Here is a 16,144-nt window from a genome sequence, read left to right on the forward strand (position 1 = left end):
AAAGATTATGAAAATGAAACCAAACAGTGGCATAAAAAGTTGTGTCATGTGAATCTAAAGAACCCAAACAAACTTGTTAAAGGTGAACATGTTATTGGTTTACCATCAAGGGAGTTCAAACTGGATGACAAATGTATCTCATGCCAAAAGGGAAAGCAACATAAATCATCTCACAAAACAAAACTCAACTTAATTAAACAAATACTTGAAATTCTTCATATGGATCCTTTTGGTTTGTGAGTGTTCCAAGTATTGGAAAAAAGAGGTATCGTTTGGTGATAATAGATGATTATTCAAGATTTACATGGGTATACTTTCTAAGCTCAAAAGATGAAGCTGTAGAGATAATCTAAAGTTGGGTAACAAGGATCGAGAATCAGTTAGATGCAAGGGTTAAGATTATGGGAAGTGACAATGGATATGAGTTCAAGAATGGGATCATGACTGAATTTTATCAAGAAAAAGGGATATTTCAACAATTCAGTGCCCCTAGAACTCCTAAACAAAATGGTGTTTCAAGTTTAATTGAGACTGCAAGAACCAGTCTTGCCAATGCTTATTTGCATGTAACATTTTGGGCAGAGGCAATTAACACTGCATGCTATGTACGAAATAGGGTCATTCTCAACAAAAGACAAAACAAAACACCTTACGAGATTTTGTATAAAAGAAAACCTTACATCAAGTTTCTCAAGCCCTTTGGATGCAAATGTTCCCAATTAAACACCAAAGATTATTTGAACAAGTTTCAATCAAAGTCATTGGATTGTTTCTTTATTGGATATTCTTCACACTCAAAGGCATATAGAGTTTATGTGAAAGATCAACTGAGTGTGATTGAATCATTCGATATCATTTTTAATGAGAATCAGTTCAACACTGTTGATGGAGCAACATAGTTGTTTGATCTGGAGATGTTAATCAAATCCTTCAAAATCTATCCTGAGGATATTGATGAAAATTCTTACAAAACAAGTGTTCTTGAAGCAAGTTCTGAAAATAAAATTGATTTAGACAAATTATGGTCTAAATTTGCTGATGAAAATCATGAGTTCTCTTTTAACAGGAAGATTTATGAAGAAAATGAAAATGAGGTTGAGCAAAATGAACAGCTTGATCACCCACAAGGTCAAGAGAACCATGACATGGCTAATGACCAACCAAATTGCCAACAAGATCAAAATCAAAATGACAGGTTGTAAAGATTTGAAAACTTATTTCAAAATTTGAATATGGGAAATGATGTTGCATCAACAGCAAATCAGAATGATAAAGAAGCAGAAATGAACAGTTAATCACTAGAATTTGATCATTGAAGAACCTTATCTAAATGAGTCAAATCGGGATTCAAGTTTAACTTCCACTCAAATAATTCAAACCTCTTTTGTCCAAAGAAATCATCTAGTTGAAAACATCATTGGCGACCTGCATGAAAGAGTAACCAAAAGTGCCTCTGAAACTACAAACACTTTTTTGCATTCCTGTTTTCTATCTCAAACAGAACCTAAGAACATTATTCAAGCTTTGAAGGACAACACTTGGGTAGAAGCAATGCAAAATGAATTAGCTCATTTCAAAAATCTGCAAGTCTGGGAACTAGTTGACAAGCCAAGAGGAAAGTATGCAATTGGCACCAAGTGGGTTTCAGAAACAAGAAGGATGAACGAGGAATAGTAATGAAAAAAAAGGCAAGATTAGTTGCACTTGGATGTCTACAAGAATAAGGGATTGAGTTTGAAGAAGTATTTGCTCCTGTAGCTAGGCTAGAAGCAATAAGAATCTTCTTAGCCTATGCTGCAGATAAGAATATAAGAGTGTTTCAGTTAGATGTTAAATCGGCTTTCTTAAATGGAAAGATATAATAGGAGGTGTATGTCACTCAACCTCCAGGTTTCAAATAGAGTATATAAGCTTAACAAGGCTCTATTTGGATTACATCAAGCTCCAAGAGCTTGGTATAATGAGCTGTGTAATCATCTGCTTGCTAATGGTTTTCAAAGGGGAGCCACTAACAAGACCCTCTTCTACAAGAAAAGAGGAAGATATTTACTTATACTTCAAGTTTATGTTGATGATATCATCTTTGGGTCAATAAATGAACATATGGGTTTAAAGTTTGAAAAGGTCATGAAGTTAAAATATTGTATGAGTTCTATGGGAGAGATTACTTTTTTTCTTGGATTGCAAGTTCAACAAAAGATGGATGGAATATTAATTTGTCAATCCAAGTATGTACAAGACATCTTAGCCAATTTCAAATGCTATGATTTGAAGACTGCTTCTACTCCAATAGACACACATGAAAATATGGTAGCTTATGAAAAGGGGGAGCCTGTGGATCAACATGAATATAGAGCCAAGATTGGATCACTGATGTATCTGACATCACCAAGACCAGAAATCATGTTTGCGGTGTGTGTGTGCGCAAGATTCCAAGCTAATCCTATGTGAAAAATCCTGTTCTTGGGAGACAGGCTAGCGAATATGATTTATGAAATATGAGTAGGAAGTCGATACTGGTGACTGTCAATTCTTGGGAAACAGGATGGTCTCGTGGGAACGCAAGAAGCAAACAACTGTGTCAATTTCAATTGCTAAAGCGGAATACATTGCTGCATATGCTTGTTGTGCTCAAGTCCTCTGGATTCAGAATCAGCTGCTTGATTAAGGTCTGAATTTCTTAAACGCTCCTGTTTTCATTGACAGTATTGCTGCTTCGTTCATTGTGAAAAATTCTGTTCAACACTAAAAAACCAAGCATATTGAAATCAGACATCATTTTATCAGAGATTGCAATGAGAAAGGACTAATAGAAATGAAAAGAGTTAAAATCTGTTATAACTTAGCTAGTTTAATTTTCTTGTGAAATATTAAACACCTCATGTTATGTTTTTTATAACATGAAAAACTATTTGTATTCAGTATTTTTAATAATTATTTTACTTACTCCCATTGTTTGTTTGCTTATCTATTTTTTTTTGTTTTCAGGATGTCGGATATGGATGTGTCTAATGAAGCGGGAAAGCGAAAGAGAAGCCCGATTCCGCGGCCACGAGGTGGGCCGGCTGAGGTTTTCATTGCTAAGCCGAAAACTCGTGTTATTAGGTAACAAAACAAACCGATTGAAACAAGAATAAAAAGTTAAAAGCTCCGCGATAGTTCGTTACTTCAATTTGTGGAAGATTTGGCTGAGTATATTACGTAATTACCTAATATTTGCTAAATTTTCAAAATGCATATATAGGGGTGGGGGGGGGGGGGCAGGTGGGTTGAGCAAGCATGCCGATGAGAAGGTTTCCCCTCCTCCATGGTGGTAGGCTCCCATGTCACTGCTTGCTCGCCCGTTTTAGATCTATGGTGGGTTTACGAAATTTTGTGGTGCAATTTTGTGTGAATATGTAAATTTGCTATGATTGATGCGTGCTTAAGTGACTAATTGATGAATTAGGTGTTTATGATGCTTAAGTATGATTCTGTAGTGAAGATTCATGATAGTTTGGTGAGTATGTTTAAATATGCTTTGAAATGTTTATCTGCATACTTGTCTGATAACTTGATCATGATTTGATGGTTTGAAATGATTTTATGCTTAGGGCAGGGTAGACTATGCATGTTTTATCTTGCTTAGAAATTCATGTTAGCTTACATGTGTTTATGTATTAATGTGATTTGCTGATTATGTGTGATTATGTAATAGTTTTCTTTTGTCAGAATTTTCTTTGGTGATAAAACTTTTGTGCTAAAATGTACATTTTCAAAACGCTTTTTTCAAAGTAAAATATTTTTGACGAATGAGCAACGTAATGGTGATGTGATATGATAAGATTATTCAGTTCAAAGCTTTAAAGAATGTTAGCGCACGATTTTACGTCTCGAGACTTTGTATTTAATGTTTATGTATTTGTCGTTTATTTATGTAATAAAGTATTAGGTTATTAAGTTAGTTCGCTAAAGTATAGTCTAGTTCGCTAAGGATGTTTAGCGAACTAGATCTAAGTTATTTACCCTCTTGATTCGTTAAAGATGTTTAACGAATCAGGAGGTGATTCGCTAAGTTATTTCATTTAGTGTATGTAACAAAGTGGACTCTAGTTTGTTTTGGAATGTTAACGAACTAGATCCATCTTCTATATATAGTGGCTTCAGTCCACAGTTAATATAAGTTTTGGAGTTTAATTATCGAACCTCTGCCTAGATTCACTCTCAAGCTTCATACTAATATTATTACATGCATACAATTAATATATATCTATAACGTATAACATACAATCAAGAGTAATTACGAACTAGATCCGTATTAGGTTAATCATACATAGAACAAATATGTGTTAGAGATGAACGAGTTCAAACATGTGGTATTAGAGCTTTCGGTGCTCTTTTGCTCTTGATTTTGATAATTAATTCGTTGTTAATAGACGTTTAATTGTTAGTTTTTGTTAAGTTTAGATTCAGTTTGATTTCGGATCAAATTGAGGTTTAATTGGACGAGTTATTGATATTTTGGTTTGGATTTGATTACGGTAAGGTATTGGGATATTGTAAGACACTGGAATTGAGATTTGGTTTTGATTAGTGTGGTTATTGGATTGGATCTGATTTTGGCCGAAAACAGGGGATTGGTTTTGGTTAGATCGGATGCGAGTTAATCGGTTATTATTTACAGAATGAGTCGTATTGGATTCGTGATGTGTTTGCGAGTGTTTTGGTAATTTGATTGAGTGATTTGGTTGAGTATTTAGTGTGTATTACAAATTGGTTTCTGGGTTTGTGTTCATACGTTTTTCCAGAATTCTGGAAAAGATGAGTTTGAAGGTTTGAAAGTTTGAAGATTCAGCCTAATTCGTTAATCCTTTCAGCATAATTCGTTAACAGTTTTGGCTAATTTGTTAATGACATTAGCTAATTCGTTATGGTTATTCGTAATTCGTGAACCAATTCGCTGAGTATCCTAATTCGTGTTCACTAGTTCGTGTGACACGTGTCATACCTCGGAAACTGTTTTGTAACAACTTTTGCCACGTGGCATTTGTTGTCAGAGGTTTGTTACAAACCGTTGTAGCAACCTGATTCGCTATAAGTTGATTCGTTATCAACTGTAGCTGATTCGTCATCTAATTCGCTAAGTCTTCTCTTAGTGATTCATTTATCTAATTCGTTAGTAAACCATCTGATTCGTTGACCATCTGATTCGTTGACTTATTTTGTCATATCAATTTAGTTGACTAGACCAGATTCGTTAACTTCTTTTAGTTTCGTTAAAACCATTTCTGTGACAATCGTCAATTTCAGGTTAACTCCATTAATTCAAACTTAAGATCACTGAATCTATAATGCACACCTCATTACATTTAAACTAGGGTTTAAATGACGCTTGACACTTACTACATGTGTAGTCTTTCGGGATTTGCACCGAAACGCAAACGAGTTGACGCAAACGATTGGTGAATAAACGAAAAACTCCAAAACAATAATATGTGATAATTATGTGTTAGACTTATGTGTTATGTGATAACATTGTTATAAACGTTAACTCAATATGCTAGAACTAGTTAATTAAGCTAGAAAGATAACATTTGAAAGTGGAGGGACCTAGATGTAACATGATTATTATTAATAATATTATAAAACCCTAACCATGTATGTATGGTGTAATTGATATGCATGGATGATGGTTATGGTGTCTAGAATGTTATATGAACGGATTATGGTCCATAGATAGTTAATATGTTGAGTTTGGATGCAAACAGTTTCTGGACAGATTGTGTTGTTGATGTTCAATTGACTATATCGGGGTGTAAATGTGAAAATTGGTTGAGATTATTGATACTACAGTAAACTAGGTTGAGTCTAGTTTCTAAAGAATATAAATTTGCAATTTTTGGACGTGTAAAAGTTAACCTTTATGATTTTACAAAAACGTTGTGCAAAGCTGAGTTGTTAGACCTGCTGTAGGTTGTTTTGTAAATGTTATATCTCATGAACTACGAGACCAATTGGGTTGGTTCCACTTCTGGAAGTTGACTTATTGAGTTAGGACCTAACCCAAGTGGTCTTGCATTTGTTGGATTTTTCATTTAACGGGAATTTCAAATAACATTCTGTTGCGCATGAATTTGACTGTTATGAGCTTGCTGTAATGTTTTAGTCATTATGATAAATCTATGTGGAATAAAAATAAAATAAAATATGTTCTGGAAACCTAACACATGCATGTTTTTGTGATGATTTTTGGTAAATTAATTGAGATGCTATGATCGGTGGAATAGTACAATCTTTCAAGTAGAATTTCTGTCTGGGTGAAACTAGCTGCTGAATTTTGTGAAAATGCATGAAACATAATACTTGCTATGTAATTGTTTTGTTTTGACCAAATTGCCCATGCGGGGAATGCTTGCTAAATAGTTTTCGTGTGTTTTGACCAAATTGCCCTTGTGGGGAATAATTGCTAGTTAATAGTTATGTGTGACCAAATTGCCCTTACGGGGAGAAATTGCTAGTGATGTACATTATTAATACATGACACGTAAATAATTGCTCACACATGTAATGTATCACGAATGTACTTTTTAAAGTCACACACGATTCACAAACGAAACACGAAACACATTGTGTGCATAGGTATTATGTGCCGAGTCTAGAGACTCGATAATAGTTCCGACACTTAGAAAAATCTCTTTATTGTTTTAGAACGCTAGAGAGAGTTTTCTGTGACGCGCATCACTTGGTGATTTATTTTGGGAATTCTTCGCAAACAGTGAGGCGTGCATACGGACCTTCCTACTATTCACTCTTCTTCTTCTTCTTCACGTTATACTGTTACGCTGCCCAAATTTCCATTATTTTTCCGATCTTCGAATCTCATACTTTTAACCATACCACTGTGTTAATAAGGTATAGACGAGCAGATCTTTGTGTTTTTCGTCAAATCTAACATAGGTTTGATGGGTTAATTATGAGATTTTATTCTCGGGTTTTTAAGGTTTATGGCAACCTTAATCTTTAAGTTGTATTACATGTATTAGACCATAAATTTGATGTCATTATCATTGGAATGTATTTTCGAGTTCCATGGTAGTCTTTTATCAGATTTTGATTATGGATTGCCGGGTTAATGATTGATTGTTGTTTTCGGGTTTTCATACATTGTTTAAACCCTTAAATAACTTGTCTTATATTATGTTTTGGATCTTCATATCAATACCATTTGAATCGATATGAGTTTCTGAGAACTTTATGGTCGTTTGTTCGGCTACTCATCGTGAATTTTAGAGTAATTGATTTCTGATGTGCAATTTTGACTATCAGTGGTCTTGGTTAATTTTAACCTTGACCAGCGAAGTCAAAGATTAAGCCAATTTTTTGGCCATTCGTTATGCTTAACGAATTGGAACTCATTCGTTTCCAATTCGTTAAGTAAATCACACGAACTAGAGTAGCGAATCATTTTCTTAACGAATCAGAGGTGTATTCGTTAAATCATAACGAACTAGGTGTTAGTTCGTTACCTTTTAATAGTAATTCGCTATTTCTTAATTCGGTACTTATTTACTTGATAGCGAATCAGTTGATTCGTTACAATATTGTAACGAATCAGACTGATTATTTAACGAATGATATTTCACTATTTAATCATTTAAATTAAATAAAACATTCCAAGGATCAAACAGCGTCAATACATCGATTATACACACAAAATTTATAAACATAAATTATTGATAAATTAATAAGTGCTCAAATCTTATATAATTTATGTTTATAAATTTTTATATTGCTAATACTCGACTTTATTTATTCAGATAAAGCTGCTGATGATGAAATCATTGATACTTAAACTGTTGTTGATAATGTTGTTGATGATGAAGTAATAACTGAAGTTGAAGAAGATGTAATTGAAGAAATTGAGAATTTTTCTGGTCAAACTATTGTCCTATCCGATATAACTGAGGAACTTAATGCTAATTTTGACGAAGTCAGTTCTCAGTTGATGAAAGTAAAGGAGGCAAAAGATGAGGAGTTGAAGGAGTTGTTTTAGAAGATAGATAAGGTGCCACCTATTGTGATAAGAGAGGTTGGACCATTTAGGCTTCTGGATGAGGAGGAAGAGAGGAGAAGAGAGAAGGGTAAAGCATTTGCTGAACATGAAACCCAACTTTAGCCTCTTAAAAGAAAATTAGATGAGTCAAATGACCATCTTCTGTTCGTTGATGAATCTGCTGACAAAGGAAAGAAACTACATGACAAAATTGTGAATTAATGGTTTCAAAGTGACATTCTTCATCGCATGCTGACTGAGAAAGAAATGGAAGAACATATGATAATAATGGAACAGATTCAGCTGAAAAAGAAACAAAGTGAAGAAAAGGGGGAAATTAAGCAAGAAGTGATAGAAGGACTCTTGAAACTACAACATGCTGAAGATGCTGATAATTGACTATCCATGGTAGTCTACAAGTTCCAGAATGAAAATTTTAAAGAAACTATACCAACTGCTGAACCTACAAATTAAATACTGATTAACAATTGGTTACTGATTATTATGCCAAGAGGGTCCAAGATGAAATGATAAGGGAATCACCGAAGAAAGCAACTGAAAGCCTATTAAATGAAATCAACTCAACTGAAAGAGAATGGCCGATAAACCTTCAACAGTTTGTAAGGAGAACGAAGATGTTTGGAAATAATATACCAGAAGAGCTGATGCCTAAGAAGAAGAAAAGAAATATGAATGAGAAGGAGCAGAGGGATAAGGAGAAGAAGACTGAACAACTGAATGAAGAACCAACTGATGCTATCCTTCTACAAACTGTTGAACCTGAAGATGATGAGCTGAATGTAAATATGGAATCCAATGAACCACAAATAGGCATTGGAGTACATTTCAGACTCGGAGGATGATGAGGAAGGGAAAGAATTGAAAGAAGAGGATGAACTAGCTTCACATCAAATTCATTTGTCTGAGGTACATACTGATAATATTAAGGCAAGATTAGAAGAGTTGAAAAGGTAGGATCCAAGAATAATCAGCCTGATGGGTCATGGATTCAGATATGAAGAACTGAATGAATTATTTGAAGAAGATCTTGACTTTTTGTTTGAAAAGAAAATGGAAGAAGTGAGGAAGAAGAGAGAACAAAAGAAAAGACAATTGAACCAACACATCTCTCATCAGAAAATTAGAAAGTACTTTGAAGAACAAATAAGAAACATGAGCTATGAAGACATGGGGGATCTTAGCAAAGCTCTTAAAGCACTGGAAGAAGAAAAAGAGAGGAAGAGGATTGAAAAGAGGGAAATTGATGAGCTGAAGAGGAAAGATACACTGTTCAGAAGATTTGGTGGAAAGTGTGGATTTTTGTTAGAACATGGATATGATTTAGAACTTGTTGATTCTATGAGCAAGAGAGAATTTGTAGAAAAGTTCAGAAGAATATTACAAAAAATAAGTGATGAAGGAAAATTTGCAGCTGATGTTATGATACTAAGAAGAATGAAAGAAATGAAACAAAAAGAAGAGGAAGATAGGGAGAGAAAGGTCAACGCTGATAGAGTGTAAGTCCCAAATGGATCTACACAATATGATATCAAGTAAACACGATGTTTATGCGGAATCCAAACACCGTGGTGATTCAAGAACAATATAAATGCATAATAAGAACAAGATGAACTTCAATGGACACGTTTATTATCACCAAACGTCGGGTACATAAGTTCTTTACAGGTCTACTTTGCTTTCTAGAATTTATGGTGGCTATCAAGGTGCTCCATAACTGCTTCCACTAACTAATGACTAAACATTAACTATATATAGGGTTACCATAAAAGAGGCCCAAAGGCATAGCCCAAATAAGCCTAAACTAGCCTAACCTAAATCCATAGGGATTTCGGTGTTATTAGACAAACCGAAATCCATAGGGGTTTCTGTATTACACTATCACAACCATAATGCAATTCTTCAACTCGTCTTCGTTTATTTCACTTTAGTCTTGATCATGTCTTGGCCTTTTGATATGCATCAATCTAAGCAATTTATGACCCAACAATCTCCCCCTTAGACTGATGTTTTCAAAACCTTCAGAATCTTTACTTGAACATGATCACCAACTTCAGCATCTGCATCCAATACTCTACCATTTCCCCTTTATTGGCAGCATCATCCAATTTAAATCTCAGATAATTCATATGCTTCCGTTGCAAGAAATTAGTCTTGAAAGTACAATCAACTTTGATAGAAAGATCAACCAATATATTTTGAAAACAATTAAATAATACTAAATAAAAGAGACATATTTTTGTACTTTTTATTTTTTTTTTATTTTTCTGATTTTCATGAAAATACTTGAAATGAGGTCATACCAGCTAAACCAACTATAACACACATAATAGATATCAGATTTCACGGGCTGAGAATAAAAGCCAGATCCAAGTTCAAAAAAATTTCTTAACACTTTTGTTTCGACAAGGGTAGCCGTGATGTAAAATTAAAACAAAAAAATAAAATATAATAAACGTAAATAATATTAATAAAAATAAAAAAATAATTCAAAATAAAATAATTTAACCACCCGTCCTTCTTGAAATTTAAACATATTTTGGGATCAACTTTCAGTTTCGATGAGTGAGAAAACATTTATGAAAAGATCCGAACATGGAATCATATAGAGAAACAAGTTGATAGCAGGTATTGAGACACTTAGCATGATTTTCATGGCGTCAATGATACGAAATAGGTTTAATTAGGCGTAAAGCTGATGGACACAACTTATGGACCCGTGATGCCTCATATATCTTCTCAAAGCGTATTTGGGTTTTCCCAGATCACCCTAGTTTGACTCCTACCCCCTAATGCTTAATCAAAAGATTTTCTCTATATAAACAATAATCTTAAGTTTCAAGGTTGAACGCTGGACTTCGCCATTCGGACTTACATGCCTTACATTCAGGGTGTTTAGGACTTATTTGAATGCCCCATCCTTGTAGTTCTAGTTTACCCCTTTAAGCTTTGGAAATACGTATTTTAATAACACAATATTATATAATAATTTTTGTTTTTTTCTTCTTAGAAACATAATATTTTGGTGATCAAGACATTAACGGGCTTGTGTTTGACTAGGTAATTGCTTTTCTGCCTATCATTCGGAGAGATATATCTGGAGACATGCACACATCTTCAAAATGATTCTCCAAAGTAAGTTTAGCAGATTTAGTGTATAACACTTTAACTTTTACGCATCATGGAAAGCTACCATTTAAACCAATGACTGTTCAAAAACCTTTTTAGCTTAGTAACTTCACACGTTAGGCACACATAAACAATTTTGCTATAATTTTACAAAGGTTGGATCAATTTTCATTTAACAATGTTTTGAGCTTCTAAAGAGCTCATAACTAAATAATCATATCACTTACAATAAAGTGTTATAGAAGGCATTTTTAAATTCAGTCGCCCCAGTCACTCTAGTTTTCAGGTAAATTGATATCCTAAATGTCTACAGGTAGATAACAGGACCAAACATATATATTGTTGGGTGCATATTTTTTATCCTCAGGATTGACTATGATTCAAGGATTCCGAGCTATCTTGCCGACGTGATTATTCTGAGGATGATATTTATCTAATTCAATTGTCCTATATTATTTTTATTTGTTTTGCAGATAAGACCATATGATTAATGTGCTTATAAGAACGTGGGTTTGCAATGGATATTATTTGAACTTCGTCAAACTGAACGTGGGTAGCAACGGATCATGGGAAGACTTAGTCTAGGGTTTCCGGATTATTTGGAATTTCAGTTGAATTCTTTTATTATATAAATGAGCTGATAAGATCATTAGAACACACACTTCACTTGTTTAGCTACTAGCACTCATTGTATCACTTAGCTTACGATCGTTTATCAGCTCCACCACTTGTAACCACCTTTTTGTTATTAATAAAACTGACGGTGATAGTTTTCACCGTCCGGGGATTTTTTGTGCTGGAGATTCTCACAATCAAGGGCTTTTTCCCTCGTAATCAAATCATCGTGTTCACTTATTTTTCGTTCTAGCACTCTACCTCACGTACTAATTTGATCAAAAGTTACTTTGTTAATTTTTGACCGAAACAATTTGGCGCCCACGATGGGGCAAACGGTGCTTTGATCATTATTCACTCTCAAACTAAACCCTACTCTCAATATCCCCAACATGTCTTCCCAACCAAAGATTGTTTCCTCTTCTGCCGCAGATTCAGATTCCTCTGCGAGGCCACCTATGCCTCCTCCTTCTACTGGTGATATCCCAAAGAAACTTGACAATGTTCAGAAGAAACCTGCTACTCCCGTGTTCTCGAGATCAAGGCCATCTCCTCAGGATCCCGTCATGGTGTCCAACAACGACCTTCTGTCTCAGTACAGACGGTTACAGGAACAGATGGGTCGCCAGAACAAGACCAATTAGATGCTCGTGAGGGAACTGGAAGATTTCAAGAAAGCCAAGAAGCCGGCGGAAGAATTCACACCACTAGTCCCGAGGTCTCTGGATTTCACCCCTCCAGGATCTTCAGGATTGGTGCATCCAGAGTCAACCATGGCATACAACTCTGGATCCTCATCTTTCCAGCGTTCGGGGTCTGCGGGATTGCACTTACCTGTATCCCAAGGATACACGTATGCATCCCCTGCTGGGCCTCTTCAATATGTAAGATCCTCAGGATTGTTCCATCAGGCGGGATTTACAGGTCCTTATCAGCAAGCGGCATCCTCGGGATTAGCTCAAGATTAGCAGCTCACAGGATCCTCTGATGTGCACCAGGGAGACTTTATCCCGATGCAGGCTAACACTTCGACCGCTCCGCTTACCACCCCTAGAAATACTATATTTGGGAATACGAGCTACAACGCCCATACTGTTCCTCAGAATATTAATCTGGGTAACTTTTTCAATACAATTCCATTTAATGCTAACCAAGGATTTTTGAAGGATGCAGGCATAAGTTCAAGTTTAGCCCGAGAATTACAGAAGCTTAAGGACATGATATCAAATGTTCCCGGTGTAATCCGTTCCATAGCTGAAGTTCCCACTGATAGTCACAGAATATCCCGATTTGTGCTATCAATTGGTGACGTACAGATCCCGAAACGGTTTCAAACCCCAAATATGAAACTGTATGATGGTTCAACGGATCCTGAGGAACACGTCGCACAATATTGAGAGCGTATGGAGATCAATCCAATCCCTATGGAAATCAAGGAAGCATGTATTTGCAAGGGGTTTGGGTCTACCTTGATCGGAACAGCCATGAAATCGCTACTGAGTATCCCTCCTAACACTATCACTTCTTTTTCTCATTTAGTTAACATGTTTAATAACCAGGTTTCTTGCAGTAGAACTTTTAAGAAATTGACAGGTGATCTTTATAGGGTTACCAGAATCCTGGGGAATCATTGAGAGATTTTATTACCAGGTTTAGTAAGGAGTCGCTGGAGATTCCAAATCTAAACCCAGCTTCAGCAATGGAAGCTCTTAAGTTGGGGTTAGAAAAAGACTCCTCTTTCTATGATGATCTTGTTATGACTCCATGCAGGTCATTATATGAAGCAAGAAACAGATCTCTGAGGTTTATCAGGCTAGAAGACGACAAGAAAAACTTTAAAAAGATCGATATCCCGAAGTATGATCAGACGAAGAGGAAAGCTGAATCCCCGGGAAAATCATATGGATCAAAACCTTACTATAAGCCTGATAAATCCAAGGATTAATGCAGTAGATGATAAAAATGATGAAGAATATCCTAAGGTCTCTGAATATTGTTTTTCTGTTGATATTGGTGGATTAATGTGTGCCATGCAGGATTTAGGTGAGAAAGCCAGGTGTTCAAGGAAAATGGAAAAACAAGGATCCTGGAAAGACAAATCAAAATGGTGTGCCTTCCACGAAGACTTTGGGCACTTAACTGATAATTGCATTGCACTCAGAAGGGAGATCAGATATTTTCTCAGCAAAGGCCTCTTGAAAGAGCTACTTGGAAAGAAGAAGGGAAGAGAGCAAAATCCTGAAAAAGTTCCTAAAAGGCTGACTCCTCTGTTGGGTTTTATACAAGTTTATCAAAGTCAAGTTAACCATATTTAACTAGAAAAACGCAACGGAAGCTAAGATTTTAAATCTTGTTATGGACATACCAATATGTTAATACTAAAACCCAATGAACAAGGATCAAAATTACAAGAACAATATGCTCACAAAAATGTAAATTGTACCTTCTTCTACCTTTAGAAGAATAAGTAAGATGTTGAAGATGATGTTGGATGAATGGCAAGCCTCCAAAGAAGAAGACCTCAAGATAGTGATACCCCAAGCTTTTGTGACAACACCAAGTGATTGCTAGGATTTAAGAACACTTAAACAAGCTCACCAAGCTCTCCCAAAATCCCCTCTTTGGCCGTGAGTTTTTGGAGGAGGAAGAGAGAGTTTTTTTGTTATTTTTCTTTCAACTCACTTGAATTCAAAAAAAAATAACAAAGAGAGGATTAATTTGCATGTCTTTTGATTGGAGGTCTATATGGAGGTTGTCAACACAAAAGGACAAAATATGTTTGGACAAAACTACCACCCACATGGGTGGCCGGTTTTACCTTTTTTTTTTTTTTTTTTTTTTTTTTTTTGTGTTTTTGTTTTAACCATTTAAAACATCTCCTAATTATTTTATAAAACTTATTTTATAAAATGTACATGCATTTACATAATTATTTAACCAATTAAATAATTAATTTATATAAACAAATTACCCAGATAATTTATTTAAATCCTCAACTGTGTTTGTTTAGAAAACCAATTTTCTAAACACGTAGTGTTCGGTATTCATTTAAATGACCAACTCATTAAAAGAATACATTTGGTGTCGTCTAGCTTGTTATTGGGTATGACCCGACTTGGATCAAACACAGTTAGCCACATTAGTATAAGTATGTGTCTCGGGCATACGTAATTCCAACAATCTCCCACTTGCACGAGATACATAGAAAATTAATGCAAGTGGTGAATACCGCCTAACAACAGTTCACCACCCCTAATGTGTTTGACGAAGTGCCATTCAATAACATCATCCCTTCAAGTCCCTTACTTGATATGATTTAGGTGAATCTATCATTATATCCCTTCGTTGCTAGATGTCATGTTGGATCTAAGAGACATAGGTGATCATTCTCTTTACAATTCAACTTTATCAGGCCTTAGACATCTAAACTCTCAACACATAAGAGGAACAAATTCCGTCTTGATTGTATACGCCTCTCACTATCACTTTATACTCCACCCGAGCTCATCCTTATGTACCATCTTTTACGAATAGCGAAGGGGAGAGTCAAAGTGTAATACTTGGTGAAAATCAAGACCCAATATACATCTCAGGTCTAAGGATAATATGAAATTCTCCTTTACTCAAGATTACTAATGATCAAGTCAATCGACTCCATGTAGTAATATTGAGAGCGGGTCAGTCCAATATTTGTATCCCACAAATATCTATGAACTTTGGCAGCAAACCTATGCTCCATATTCATTCCTTATGAATATCCACCAATCCTAGTTCATAATAGTCTTGCTTCATATTTGTTCCCACAAATGTGATCGACTACGGACTTTTAGAATAAGATAACTTATTCATGGATTAAACATGCAAAATTTAGAATTTAACTCAAGATTCCATAATCATATAAAAGAGTTAAATTACAAAAGTCTTTTAAACTTTAATACAAAATAGATCAAATCCAATTACTAGAATATCGAAGTCCTAAGCCACTCGCATGACGCTCATGTTTCGGTCTTTCTAGGAGCTTCGTGAATGGATCCGCAAGATTTTGATCAGTTCCAACTTTGCGAATACATATCTTTCCTTTTTCAACTTCATCCCTTATGTAGTTGAATCTCCGCTCTATGTGCCTTGTCTTTTGGTGCGAACGAGGTTCCTTGATTTGAGCAATCGCACCCTCGTTGTCACAAAAGATTTCTAGGGGGTCTTGAATGGAAGAGACCACCCCTAGATCAGTAATGAATTTCTTCAACCATGCAGCTTCTTGAGCTGCTAATGAAGCGGCGATGTATTCTGATTCTGTAGTGGACAATGCTACCACTTCCTGTTTTGAGCTCTTCCAAGAGACAGCTCCTC

General features: G+C 35.3%; 1 protein-coding gene across 1 annotated transcript in view; it reads right to left on the bottom strand.

The window, feature by feature from the left end:
• Nucleotides 1-8,871: 8,871 nt before the first annotated feature.
• Nucleotides 8,872-16,144, bottom strand: part of LOC143586464 (peroxisome biogenesis protein 19-2-like) — a 106,168-nt gene continuing 98,895 nt past the window's right edge. Inside the window, exon 5 of the mRNA XM_077068002.1 lies at nucleotides 8,872-8,883. The gene's annotated coding sequence lies outside the window, so the exon portion shown is untranslated. The remainder of the gene's footprint in view (nucleotides 8,884-16,144) is intronic.

The sequence above is a fragment of the Bidens hawaiensis genome, unplaced genomic scaffold, assembly GCF_021521415.1.
Source record: "Bidens hawaiensis isolate Kalapana, Puna unplaced genomic scaffold, B.hawaiensis_p1.1 tig00034667_1, whole genome shotgun sequence".
Classification (NCBI taxonomy): domain Eukaryota; kingdom Viridiplantae; phylum Streptophyta; class Magnoliopsida; order Asterales; family Asteraceae; genus Bidens; species Bidens hawaiensis.